At 41.9% G+C, this 14,288-nt stretch overlaps 1 protein-coding gene across 1 annotated transcript in view; it reads right to left on the minus strand.

Moving 5' to 3' along the window:
- Positions 1-14,288, minus strand: part of LOC126354000 (uncharacterized) — a 268,502-nt gene that overhangs the window by 105,575 nt on the left and 148,639 nt on the right. The gene's annotated exons all lie outside the window — the stretch shown is intronic.

The following is a 14,288-nucleotide window of genomic DNA, read 5'->3' on the forward strand; positions in this document are numbered from 1 at the left end:
CGCCCTCGCGCCGCCGTATTAATAAATCGATAGGGCGGTAAGCGGCCCCAGGGCGCAGCTACTCCGCGCGCAGGGGAACACTGATTCGTCCGTCAGGTCCAAGGTCACGCAATTCGAGGTCCGAGGCGGGACACATCGCATTGTGCTCGGTAGTGATGTCGGCTACGTGGAATTTAACACTGAGAAATAACTTCGCACACATGTAAATCATAGCTGTCGTATGTTCCAAGGTAAACTTGTATGAGCAGAATCACAGTTTAATCTTAGTTTAACTGAACAACCATAAAATAAACTTATACGTGTAAAGAATAGTTGTCTTTATGTTAGCAAGGTAAACTTGTATGAGCAAAATCAGTTTAACCTTAGTTTGAACATTGAACAACGATAAAATAAACTCGTATTGTATGAGCTAAATCACGCTTTAATTATTCAATAATGAAACACTTTCATTGTATCACCATCTTGCCACGTGCAAGCGTTACCCTACAGTAATGAGCCGCTCAGAGCATTAAACGGCGTTGTTGCAACAGATCCAGCCCAAACATTTATTAGACTGCTAATTATCTCGTAGAAAACGTCTCATTGGGGGATTGTGCTGCCAGCTCCACGGATCGCAATTTTTTTCTCACTTCGCTGGGTGTTAACTTTATATTACTGCTGCTCACGTGGACGTATGACAACACAAATTATCGCTGTGTTAGCTGAAGCAATAATGAAGGAACAGCTACGGGCTCCCAGTTCTAAAACAACAATGGACCGGTACCAGGCAACGTTATTTGTGATTGGCGCACATTATAGGTAGGCGCCCGCTCGAGGGTTAAATACATGAGCAAAAAAGACGGCGACAGGAATTCAGAATAACTCAGGTAATGGAAAGACTCTAAATACCATAAGCACTAAATTTTATTGAAGGCATACGTAATTTATTACATCCCTGATATTCGATGGTTACTCGCGTAGCTGGACTGCTCAGAGAGGCCCATGTATCACGTGCATTTATTAGATTTTTTAAGAGTGAATGTAAGAAGGAAGAGTTTAATTAACAGAAGTTTCAATTTATGGTGCAAAGTATATACTTTCTGTCAAAAAATGAGAAAGGGTAAACATGGTCACTCGATTGCGGAGCTCATTTCAGTCCTTTTGAATGAGTCCCCTTTGAATGATTTTGTGCTCGCTGAAGTACCGGGTCGCCGTGCTGTGCAGCAAAGGCAGGCCAAGAAAAGAGCAGCACTTTCTGTGAAGCCGACTTCCGTTATTGCTTTCTTCGACATTCTGTTGTTAAGTGGCTACAAGACACTGGATCTATAACAAGTGATCCACTCATAAGCGTCCGCAAGGAGGGACAAGAGGGGGCACTTGTCCACGTTCCTGTAATCTAGAGTGCATTAGTTCTTTGGGATATAGCAAGTTTTTATGTCTCCTGTAAAATTTAGTTCCTATGGCATGTCATGTTTTGAAACTGACCTACTTATTTACATCAGGTACAGCAATTTTAGAATTCCCCTCCCCCCCCTCCCCAAAAATTTATACAGACGCCCATGGATACACACACTGCCTTAGTGATCACTGAAATTTTTGTGTAATCATGGGCGTAACGCTAGAGCCTACTATGCGGGCAGGCCTGGTACTTTTGAGGGCCCACAGAAAAGCAAATAAAATACCGTTATTATTAGGATTAAAACTGAATATCAAACACTAAAATATATACACGTTTAAATAAAGAAATACGTATAATATAAATGGTCAAGTCAAATACAAGACACTGACAACAATGAAAATTTGTGCCAAAATATCACATTTAGGTAGAAAATCATTCTTCCTTCATGTGTAATTTACTTGACATGATATTATGCAGAGTTTTGCTAAACGTTTCACTTTTGTCACACCTTTATTAGACAACAGTGTCAATTATCTGGTAAGATGTGTTGTAGTGACTACCAGTCAACGGCCAACTCAGGTTCAAACGAGCTATTCCCAGGAAGTTAACGGTACGTGCATCGTTAAGTTGTATTATGTCTTTCAAACTTGACTTGAACCGTCTAAAGTTTAACATTTTTTTCGTTTTTATCTAGGTTCTTCCACTGAAAAATGAAACCTTTGAAAGTTAAGTACGAACATCTAAGCGGTGCAGAAAAAAGAAAGAAAATGCGAGTATTAGTAAAAGAAGCAAACATATTAGTGAAAATAAGTAATTTTTTCTCTTACAAGTGGTTACAGAAACTTGCAGTATCGCAATGAACGCGCTTCTGAAGCGAAGTGATAACAGTAATTGTGAAAGCGAAAAATATGAGTGTAATAAAATCGCCATAAATATATCACAGACTATTCAAATGATCTTGCAGATAGTCAGTTAGATGTAGGAGATGAAATTAATGTTATATGTGAGGCAAATCCTTATTCGCCAGCAGGTCTATTTCCCAAAGATGCTAAGCAGGGAACAGGTCTTTGTCCACTAAATATTACGAGAACAAAGAATTTGCAGAGAATAGTTAGGTTATTCACCAAAAAATGACTATTTATTGTAAACCGTGGTGGCTCTTCGGAGGACTTATGTTGTCGTCGCTTGGAGGAAAGAGGTTCGAGACTGGAGATGGCAAACCAGAAGAGTAGTGTGACACGAAACTGACCATGCACATTTGAATGCAAGCGTTATTTTCAATTCGTGGCATAAGAAAAAAAAAGGTAGACGCGGGTACAGATTCAGAACTAAGGAAAAGCTGGAGAACATACGGAAAGAGATCCTTGAGTATATCGCAAATGTCACGTTCATCAGTGGCATCCAATAATGTGGCTTTTCGGTATATCTGGAAGAAATAGGACAATCAAGCAGTGCAAATCTTTTAGCAAGTATCGAACTTCTCACAAAGCACGATCCGATATCACGGATCTAATAAATAAACCAAAGTACATGTAAAATAACCACACCCTTCAATTCAAACGTTAAAGCTGCCCAGTCTTTTCTATTTTTACAAATGCAACACAGGACATTACAAAAAGAGATCAGTTAACTAAGATAATTTGAAACGTTACAGTTTGAAATGGTGTCACTAGAATGCCTTGTGGCGTAAAGATAAATGAAAGCTTTTTCGGTTTTCGTCAAATAAAATATCAAAGTGCGTTAGGAATAGAGAAGTCCAATCTAAGTGCAATCGACGAAAAGGGACTCTAGTTAACTAAACGCCGTGGTAAGGGTTATGACGGTTGTGCTAATATGTGAGGCATATACAAAGCCGTTATAACGAGAATTCAACAATGAAAAGAACTGAAAAATGTGTGCACTGTGCAGCTTATAATTTAAATCTAGTACTTAACGATGTTGCTTGTGGAATTCAAGAAGTCAGGTGCTTTTATAACGCAATAGAAACGTTGTATCTTTTCTTCAGTCATAGTATTAAAAGACTGGAGCATCTAGTGTCTTCTTGTACTTTTTAAAAAAACTTTGCCCAACACGTTGGTCTTCGAGATACCAGTCTGTTAAAGCACTTCGTTATGCTTATGTCAAAGTACTTAGGCTCTGTCAGAAATAATACTGATATTTAAGAAAAGGGAAGAAGGATAACAAACTGTTGTTTTGAAAATGCAATAATAGAAATCTGAATTCATTTTTCAGATAGTGTTGCAATCAAAGATTCTAGAGTATGCTAATTTAGCATCTCAGATTACGCGAAGGGGAAATGTAGAGCTTGATAATTTATGTTGCTATCGAAACAATTTTGAAGAAGCAATGTTATCAGCTACATCTTTGACAAAGAAATAGGACGTTTCACCACAAATTGAAACTAAAAGAATTTGAAAACTGAAATAACTTTTTGTTGAGTTGTGTGAAGATGAGCGGCTAATAGATCAAAATATATCTTTTAGAACCATTGTGTTAATGGCTGTTTGGACATTTTGTAGCCCAGTTAAAGAGCAGATTTGGGGATATGTACAATGTTAACCTTTTCTTCAAATTGTTTTTTCAGAATTTCTATATTCTGCTTCCGATGAAGAGATGGCAGTGGGCTAGTAATTCTTCAAAAAGAATATAAGGACGGTTTATCCAGTGAATTCCCAGACAAGATAATCGGATTGGAAAACGCTCAGAAAAAAGAAATAGCCTTATTAACCTCTGTAGTTGGCTTAACGAAACTGTCAGCAATAGAGAATTCAATCTTAGCTGCTAGCGTTCCAGACTTAAGCACAGCATTTGGCCTGTTTTTAACTATTCCTGTTACTGTTTTTTCGGATGAACTCTCGTTTTCGAAGCTCAAGCTGCCTGCGGAGTTCTGTGACCAAGACAGATTTGGTACACTCAGCCGTCTCAGTACGTATCGAAAATGAAAGAGCTAGAACAATTGATGTTAGGAAATTGCCAGTACCTTTGCATCAGAGAAAGCGTGTTCCCTTTTCACTAGAGATCAACGCGAGTACTGTGAGGCTTAATAAGTGTAAGTACATCAAACAACAGCTATAAGTATAGGCCTATGCTTATTGATACTGAGTGTCAATCACTATAATATTTACCAGTATTAATATTTTATTTCATACTTTGAAAACTGTGAACAAATACGCCTAATCAAATGGTTCAAATGGCTCTGAGCACTATGCGACTTAACTTCTGAGGTCATCAGTCGCCTAGAACTTAGAACTAATTAAACCTAACTAACCTAAGGACATCACACACATCCATGCCCGAGGCAGGATTCGAACCTGCGACCTTAGCGGTCGCTCGGCTCCAGACTGTAGCGCCCAGAACCGCACGGCCACTCCGAATACGCCTAATCCCTTTGTTTATAGCATACGCAATTATACAACACACTGTTTTAAATTTCTACTTCCACCTGGTGTAATTAAAGTTACGTCAGCTACTGATAGGTTATACAATACACGTTATTTAGGTGGAGTCGGATTTTTATTTTCGCGGGTGGGCTCCTATTACATGTATTAGGCCTCTGTGTGTAATAATTGATTTAGGAATCATTTATTGACATGTTAGACTCATTGAGCACAGTGCTGTCTAAAGTTGGTAGCGATCAGAAAGGAGTCGACTCCGGTTACCGGTGTTCAGTATTCCCATCAGTTATCTCGCTCAAGAGTCTTCTTAAGAGTGAGCATATACATTTGTTTTACTCGAACGTAATAAACACAGTTTCATTTATTCAAATTGTTTCTCAAACCTACCGGCAGATTTCCAAAAAATATTAATGAAAATTTGGAGTACTTTTTGAAGTATAGCCAGAGGGCACAATAAGACCTATTCCACAATCCATCGGTCCCCGCCTGTCTAATAGAATACACGAAACCTAAAAAATCTGATTATGCTCACTGGGAAGAAAGTTAAAAATATCTAGAAAATTGTAATAATTTGCGTTGTTTCGAAGTAAGGATTTTTCTGAAAATGTAGACAAATCACAGCATTCGTACAAAATCGCTAATGTCGGGCATGCTACGTCTGTGAACTAGATGAAAACGGTTACATTAGTGTTTCAGAAAAAGTCATACCTCTCAGGTGGCTGTCAGTTTTGCACAGAGGCTGTGCTGCGATTGAAACAAGTACACCTACTGTACAACATGACCGAATTCCTCGGATGCCAGTCCAGCGATGTCCATGTAAAAGTAGTTGCCACACGCCTGCTCTGTGCCCAGCAATGGCAAGTGCGGGGAACTGACAGAAAAGAGATCGGAGGCAGCTCCATGCTGCCTTGATTTCAGGTCAGCGCAAAAACGCAGCTGCGTGAAAGAAAACGGCGTAATTTTCCATGAGCAGCGTGACAACGAAAAAAGAAAAAACCGTTGGTTGTTTAGTGATTGCTAATACTATAATGCACACCTTCACAACATAAGTGAAGCACCAATAACAGGAATAGGAAACGAAATGAATATTTACAGGTTGAGAGGGTACGTGATGTTGTTTCAGTTCTTAGAACATCGAGTCAACTTTACAAATAAATAGATGCATCCACTGATTCAGTTGGGATGTATGCCATAAAGCCATTGTGTCCTCCTCTGAGACAAACTGGACTGCAACTGTTTTAACTGCTCCTTGACATGCTGATACAGAGCTGATGTCCAAGCTGGTCCCACATATGTTCTATTGCAGACAGACTTAAGGGCCTTGCTGGTCACAGTAATACATCAACATCACATAGCCGTCTATAGGGACACTGCCATTTGTGAACAGGTGTTGTCCTGTTGAAAATGGTACCACAATATATGGCATCAGAGGTAACACATGAGGATGTAGGATGTCTTTGATGTACTGTTCTGGCATCAGAGTTCTCTCACTCACTACCAGCCATGACCTGCAGTCATACTCATTGGCTTCCCAAAGGATGACATCAGGAGTAATGCCTCCATTCCTCTCCAAACTATTGGACCATTCCCGTACTAGCTGACGATGGTGGTACAGGGTACTGCAGAACCGCAATTCTTCGCTGAACACAATGTGATGCCATTCATTGGCAGTCCACGTTCCCCAGTCACAGCATCACTCCAAACGAAGCCATTTGTGTTGTGGTCTTATAGGTGGATTACACATGTGACAGTAATTCCTTAGTCCAGTTGCTGCAAATCAGAGCAATGTTGTGGAATGACAAAGAATGTTGCAGGGAACCCATTACTTGATGGCAGCTGCAGATGTCAAGGGGTTACAATGTGCTTGATGCACAATATGGTGATCCTCCCTTGTGGTGTTAAGATGTGGTCGCCAAGAACCTTGATGATCCTCATGCTCCCAAGCAGTCCAACAGTTGGCCACTGTCACATCCAAATGCCGCACAAATATGGATGCTGCATGTTTCAGCCAAATGGACACTCAGAATGAGGCCCCTTTCAAACTCTGTCGGGTGCTGATAATGCTGTCTCACACAGGTTTGCAACGTCACCATGTCCTTCACTGTGATCTAACACCACCACCTGACATCTGGTGATCATTGTCTCATGTGTTTGTAATACTGGTACATGGGGTGCCTTACCTATTTAATACTAGTTTGTTATTTTGTTTATTTGTCTGCTCGTTTTTGTTTGTCAGCTCTAGTTGTCATCCTTTTTTTAAATTTTATCTTCACTTACTAAATGCCACTCATGTAGACCTGGCCACTGCGTGGTCGTACGCCAGTGTTGCTGGTTGCCCAGATTGGCAATAAGTGGATTATCTGACCATTGCATCAATTTAAAGAATTGGCGAGTGGTATGTTTGATGTGGTCCTTCAACATGGGGACGCCAGTCAGCACCTAGGCAAGTGCAGAGCCAGTCATAGTGCTTTATTCTGCATTTTCTGCAGTTATTTTAAGTTAACTTGAGCAGCATACCCAAGGCCAAGGACACGTACTCTGTCACTGGTCTTATGAGTGCCAGATAAGGTGTAATTCCACACTGTGTGAATAGTGTTGAGTTTGGGTTTAAAAGTGGGTAAAGATTGAGTAGAGGACCCAACACTTTACCTATCACTTCATGGATGTGCAGACCCCAGGCCAATGTCTGTCTAGGGTCACACAGAGTTATTCCCAGTAAGTGAGAATAGCATGGCATCTCCTGTGATACGAAATGGCATTAGATCTGCAGGAAGTCTTCTCCTGGTAATAACCAGGGCCTAGCTTTCTGCAGCATCCATCTCGAGCCTCCACTTGGTGGCCTAAGATCCTAGGTTATCACAAGATTCTTGCAAACAGTGTCTTATTATATGCACACTTAAGCTGCATGCTAAGAGCATAGTGTTGTATGCATAAAGCGCTAGCTCCACACTTTGGGTTTTAGGTATATCAGACATATATAATGTGTACAGCAAGGGCCTTAGTACAGGCTCCTGTAACACACACACCCTGATTTGCCTCACTGTGGACTGTCCTCCATCTGTTCGAGGACGAAACATGCACTATGTGATCAAAAGTATCCGGACACTCGCAAAAACATACGTTTTTCATATTAGGTGCATTGTGCTGTCACCTACTTCCAGGTATTCCATACCAGCGACCTGTGTAGTCATTAGACATTGTGAGAGAGCAGAATGGGGCGCAACATGGATCTCACAGACTTTGAGCGTGGTCAGGTGATTGGATGTCACTTGTGTCATACATCTGTACACGAGATTTCCAGACTTCTAAACATCCCGGGGTCCACTGTTTCCGATGTGATAGTGAAGTGGAAACATGAAGGAACATATACAGAACAAAAGTGTGTGTACAGGCCAACCTCGTCTCTTGACTAACAGAGACCGCCGGCAGTTGAAGAGTGTCGGAAAGTGTAATAGGCAGGCATCTATCCCGACCATCACACAGGAATTCCAAACTGCATCAGGATCCACTGCAAGTACTATGACAGGTGGGAGGTGAGGTCGTCATAAACCACACATCACGCCGGTAAATGCCAAACGACGCCTCGCTTGGTGTAAGGAGCGTTTACATTGGACGATTGAACAACGGAAAAACGTTGTGTGGAATAAAGAATCATGGTACGCAATGTGGCGATCCGATGGCAGGGCGTGGGTATGGCGAATGCCCAGTGAATGTCATCTGCCAACGTGTGTAGCGCCAACAGTAAAATTTGGAGACGGTGGTGTTATGGTGAGGTCGTGTTTTTCATGGAGGGGGCTTGCCCCCGTTGTTTTGCATGGCACTATGACAGCACAGGTCTACATTGACGTTTTAAGCACCATTTTTCTTCCCACTGTTGAAGAGCAATTCGGGGATGGTGACTGCATCTTTCAACACGATCGAACACGTGTTCATAAGGCACGGTCTGTGGCGGATTGGTTACACAATAACACCGCTATAATGGATTAGGCTGCACAGAGCTCTGACCTGAATCCTACAGAATACCTTTGGGATGTTTTGGAACGCCGACTTCGTGCCAGGCCTCACCGACCGTCATCGATACCTCTCCTCAGTGCAGCACTCTGGGAAGAATGGGCTGCCATTCCTCAAGAATCCTTCCAGCACCTGATTGAACATCTGCTTGTGAGAGTGGAAGCCGTACAACTGATGTTATCCTGCTGGTAAAAATGTTTACAATGCCACACTAAATTAATGGCAGACGTACTCAAACTCTACATAGGATGATCCCTTCACCTATACACTGGCGGGAAAAAGGCTGGAATGTAAACTATTATCTTTATTTTTGGCGATAACTGTTTTCAACTGACGAGATGCTCGTGTTGGACAGAGAGGAATTTAGTAAGTGTATTACCTTCAAGCATACATCTGAGGACTGTATCTATCCCTGTTTGACGTCAGAGTTCGCTACAGACGCCTCCCCCTCCAGCCGTCCGCCCCCGGTAGCTGAGTGGTCAGCGAGACAGGATGTCAATCCTAAGGGTCCGGGTTGGATTCCCGGCTGGGTTGGAGATTTTCTCCCCTCAGGGACTGGGTGTTGTGTTGAGCTAGTCATCATCATTTCATCCCCCATCGACGTGCAAGTCGTCGAAGTTGCGTCAAATCGAAAGACTTGCACCTGGCGAATGGTCTACACGATGGGAGGCCCTAGTCACATGACATTTATTTATTTACCCTGCATCCCAATGATCTAAACCAATACACACTAACACAACTGATGGAAAATGCTTCTCTGTTCTAATTACACATCGTAATCAAAGAGTCATAATGCAACACAAGTACTGGCGAATATCGTTGTCCCAAAAGATTGCAACAGGAGAGAGGGCTGGCAGTTGAACGTGCATTCTCTTCGACGTATGGCCAGGAACTAGCGAAATTATAGGCACCCTTACCCCTCTCATTCCTCCCTCTCCCTCCCTCACCACACCCGCAGTGGGGGTATAGACTTTTTCCATTGGCCAACCGCTACTGCGTGCCGCACATTTCTTTGTGGCATAGCGCCCTCCCTCCAAAGGACGAGTGCACGGTTGCCAGCTGCACTCGGCCCATCCTGGGGCGACGGTCCAGGCAGTGGTTTTTCACCAACACAAAAGGATGTAATGCCCACTAAACAGGAAAATAGGTGCAGTTCATTTTCTTTTAGTTTTTTGAGCAAAATCGCTATAGTTTGAGAGTATTCATCATGTTTAATTATAAATTGTCGTGCATGACGGCATTTCAGACTGTTGAACTATCAATATAGAACGGCATCTATACGGCCATTCTTTTATGTTCGACTGCAGGATATAATACCCCACCCCCCACCCCCCAACCCCCCGCTTCACATTATTTTGCGACATTACAGACGACCAAACTACAGACGTCAGGTTACACACCCCCTGTCTACATGTCCACCCTGCATAAAATCGAAAAAAAACCTTCCACTATTTTGCTCCGAAAAATACCGATCACTGAAGAATGTACTTGTTATTTCGAAACTGTGATCAGAGTAAAATAAAAAGAAAAAACGAGAATGTAAACTCCGAATAAAAAAACATCTATGTTAAGCGATTTCTTTCAGATTAGTGGACAAAGTAAATAGTTTCAGAGCATCCATTATGTTCAAATCAGTGTCTGTAAATAAACTGTTATGCTTGTATGTATTACAAATATTTCAGACACGTGAAATAACGTTACAGAATACCGCCTTTCACACCATTTGATCACATTTCGGGAAAAACACAATCACTTTACTTTCGACTAAAACAAGCTATAATCCAAGAGCCGGCCGTGGTGGCCAAGCGGTTCTAGGCGCTTCAGTCCGGAACTGCGCGACTGCTACGGTCGCAGGTTCGAAACCTGCCTCGGGCATGGATGTGTGTGATGTCCTTAGGTAAGTTAGGTTTAAGTAGTTCTAAGTTCTAGGGGACTGATAACCTCAGATGTTAAGTCCCATAGTGCTCAGAGCCACGTTTATAATTAAAGAGGTTGTTGCTGTTTTGTACACTACGGTAGGTCCCGTTTTACCAATGAAATGCTATATTAAAGTGGCATTTATAAAAAAAATGAGAGCCTGCCTTGTAATAGAACCTCCTATAACATTTTACCACATCACTTTCTTCCGATACATCGAAATCAAATACCGCATGTGTGCCTGCATTAGAGATTTTTACTCCGTAACTTCCCTGTACTGATCTGCCTGCAAAGTCTGTCTTCCAGCAGACAATCATTCGCAATAGCAACAGATTTTTGCATTTTAGTTTTGTAAGCAGTCTGATCATCACAGCCTGATTCACACAAACTACTCACATGTTGGGAAAACCACTACCATTTCTAGGTTCCACGAAGAGCTATAATTGAAGTGGTGTCTACTTTATAATTAGAGGTTATGAAGTAGGAGATAACACAGGAGTTGAGGTAACACGTATTTTTAAACATGCAGTCACGACGATAATAATAAAAACAGTCATGATTCAATAGATTAGATACAGACGATTTCCATTAGTTTTATGAACAAAATCTGTGTAGTTTTGAGAGAACTATCTGCATTTAAACTTTAACCATTTATACCACTCCTTGTAATAGAACATCCTATAAGATTTTATCGTATCTCTCTCTTTCTATACATCGAAAAAAAGAATACTGTCTGCGTGTCGACATCGACTATATTACATATACATTACATGTATCACTCCATTGGAGCAGGTGACCAGTGGTCAAAGTCACTTGTAAAGACTTGTGTAAAGTTTTGTCGACTCTACTGGAGGTATGCCATATCCAATAAACTATCAATCACAAGAGAGGGTTCCTGTATTGTTCTTTCATAAGCAGTTTAATATACTGTTTTTTTTCTCATCTGTAACACATTCAAGCACTGTATGAATACGGCTTTGCATACTGCCATACACTTTGTGTTTCTACCATGACTTCATGGTATGTGTCAGCTGCTAAACCACATTAACACATTTCAATCCACTGGCTCTCACAGAAAGCTGCACGTCGCATAGTGTAAACTACGCAGTTCCTGCAACATACAAGATGTTTCTCCAGAATGAGATTTTCACTCTGCAATGGAATGTGCACTGATATGAAACTAGCTGGCTGATTAAAACTGTGTACCGGACCGATACTCGAAGTCGGGACCTTTGCCTTTCGCGGGCAAGTCCTCTACAATCTGAGCTACCCAAGCACGACTCACGCCCCGTCCTCACAGGCAAAGGTCCCGAATTCGAGTCTCGGTCCGGCACACAGTTTCAATCTGCCAGGAAGTTGCAGGATGTTTCTCATGTAAAATGTGGAAGACATCGCAACAGTTAGGTGTCGGAGATCGCAGAAACTTCTGTAGGCTACCACCACCAATTGTCTTCTCGTGCCCGTCTCATGGAATCCATATGCCGGCTGCACCAGATGCTCAGAGGCCAGAGAGACTGTCACTGTGACTGCCGATCAGTTTACATGGGGGAGGGGAGGGCATAACTGTCCAGTGCAAATACTGGTCGCATTGAATCTTCTCAAACTTGCACCTAAAAATCGGGGAATTCTCACAACATACGCAATCGTGAAAGCTGCGCAACAAATATCGAGTATTAGTTCGCTATTCACATGCGCAAAGGGCGACGCGTTTAGGTCTACTGCATTCTGGTACTCTGCCTGACCGGTTTAGGAGGCTCAGTGGCGGCTTGCGCCTTAAGACAGAAATATCTGTTCACGGACACTAAGAAGAGTCGTTCTAGAAAACAGTCACATGTGTATCAGTGTAATTACAATTAAATATTATGATCGCAGTGCCCATCTGGTGACATTCGACAATGAACAAAGTATCAGAGATACTCCTTTATCATGAGTGTGACTCTGGAAATATCAGTTTCCCACGTAAATCTATATCCTCCTAATGACTGGACATAATTTTCCATGTAAATCTTTCATCCCCTATAGCTATACATGCATTGAAATCACGATTTTCCATGTAAAAATCCGATAATTTGTACCTCCCTTACGACCAGACATAGTCTGCTCACTTCCCACCCACATCATTTTCTTTGCATGTGTCTGAACACTGACCACAGTAACAATACGCTCCAACACATACCCACTTCAGACAAGCAGTGCAATTATCGTTTATACATTTGTAGCGTCCGAAAAAATTACAGTACGTCCACACTCACACTGGCCAGGTGTCTCCATTCTCCTCAGTTCTAGGAAATTATTTGACATTTAGGTCTTCCAGCCAATCAGATTCGAGAACAGACTGCAGGTATTTTCAATCAGCGCTTTCGGAAGATGCTGCATCCCGCCAACCACTTTCTCAAACAAGTGTTGTAAAGCACAGGCGTCTGGCACTGTGTGATAATCAACAGCTCTCCTATGGACAAAAGAGGTGGAAAGACTTCACCGATATGGGTTGATGTACTGTAACAAACATCGCAGTCGATAGTGCGACAAAGAATATGTAAGAAACTGCTTGGGGGAGCCGATGAGAGGACGTTCTGCGTATCAATGATGTTACAGCCGTGTTGCCTGCCATCTTTGTACACTATAGCATATCCAGTTGAACCCTTGCATTGGTATATTGTGGAGAGTTTACGAAATGAATCTATCACTCCTTACAGTAGGATATTCTCGTCACTGCGCTATAATCACAATTTCCCGCATCAAACATATCCTCTCCTACAGTTGGCCATACGTAACTTCTTCAGGAATAGTAGTATGATCACCTCCCACACACGTCTGGTGATGTGTAGGAACACTAAACACAGTAACTTTACATTCCAACTGCAGAACATTTCCGACAAGTAGCGTTATTATCGTTTATAGGTGAACATCATCTGAAAAATAATGATGTCCACACTCACACCAGCAGGACGTTTCGCACGGCCTACCGTAGTTTACCAGTAGCAAAACCCTCCCGCCACATCACATTATCTCATATTCGTCAAGTAATAAAGGACGTAACTACAATTAAACGGCCCTAGAGTCTTATATTTATGTTACATTTGTTCTTGCACCATAGTTGGCATATGCCAGAGTAGGAAGAACTGACACCTAATGTAGAAAGTGTAACTTAGAAGATTCCAGTGAACTTCTTCGAAAATTCACCTCATTCCCATGAGATGTCTCGATTTCGTTATTCCACAAAATGATTTAACGTATAGGTCTTCCAGCCAGTCAGAATCTACACAGACTGTAGGTATGCTGCTCTTAGGATGTAAATAAATGGATTGTTCTCCAGATTTCCCCATGAATGCTCCGTCACCATACACTGATGTGATAGTAGCTGTTGGTACATTCCCATCCAGACTCAATCCTTGCTGTATCGTTGGAATGACCCATTGTTCAATGAATGGCGCTTATGTTGGAGTCCTTTACTGACGTGTATCATGCTGTTTGAAACCCTAGGTGCACTTCCGTTACTCAGAACCACCATCAACGGGAGAGGAATGTAATGGAATGATTTTCATATGCCAAAACAAACATGTAACTACCCTCATTCATCCACATTT

Source organism: Schistocerca gregaria, chromosome 3 (assembly GCF_023897955.1).
Source record: "Schistocerca gregaria isolate iqSchGreg1 chromosome 3, iqSchGreg1.2, whole genome shotgun sequence".
NCBI lineage: Eukaryota > Metazoa > Arthropoda > Insecta > Orthoptera > Acrididae > Schistocerca > Schistocerca gregaria.